Genomic DNA, 805 nt, shown 5'->3' with positions numbered 1-805 from the left:
GTTTCTCCCTTTAGTTCTGTTAGTAATTGCTATATATATTTTTGGGCTCCCTGATTAGAAGCGTAGATATTAATAAGTGTTATGTCTTCTTGGTGCATGATTCCCTTTATCATTATGAAGTACCCCTCAGTATCTTTCTTTATCTTTTTTATTTTGAAGTCTATTTTGTCCAATTTTAGTACCACTACTCCCGCTTTTCTCTGAATGCGTTTGCTTGAAATATCATTTTCACCCTTTCACTTTGAGTCCATTTTTATCTTTGGAGCTGAGATGTGTCTCCTGGAGGCACATGGTTGGGTTTTTTTTTTTTGATCCATTCTGCAACTCCGTGCCTTTTTATTGGTGAGTTCAGTCCATTTATATTTAGGGTGATTATTGAAATATGAGGTTTTCCTATAACCATTTTATGTTTTGCTTTCTGGTAGATTGGTGTTTCCATTGCTTCTTTGTCCTTGTGAGTCTTTATTTGGGGGGAGGGGTTGTGGATTTTCCCTCTGGTACTTTTGTTTTACGTTATATACTTCAGTTCTGAATCTTTGACATGTGATTACCATTACAAATAAGTAGAGGAGATATATACATATATATTAGTCCATTTTCTTCTGTGTGTTCCTTATCTTCATTCCCCTTTGTGAATTTGGATCTTTGAATTCTCCCCTTTTCAATCATTGTTAACTCAATATGTCCTTATGTATTCTGAACATTCATTTCTATCTTGCTATAGCAAATCTCTTCTTATTGTTTAAGCTTATAATGCCCTGTTCCTAGTAAGGGTTGCATTTCTCTGCTTCTATCTGTCTGCTAG

The sequence above is a fragment of the Pteropus vampyrus genome, unplaced genomic scaffold (genome assembly GCF_000151845.1).
Source record: "Pteropus vampyrus isolate Shadow unplaced genomic scaffold, Pvam_2.0 Scaffold6184, whole genome shotgun sequence".
Taxonomy (NCBI): Eukaryota; Metazoa; Chordata; class Mammalia; order Chiroptera; family Pteropodidae; genus Pteropus; species Pteropus vampyrus.
This window is presented reverse-complemented; position numbering follows the sequence as displayed.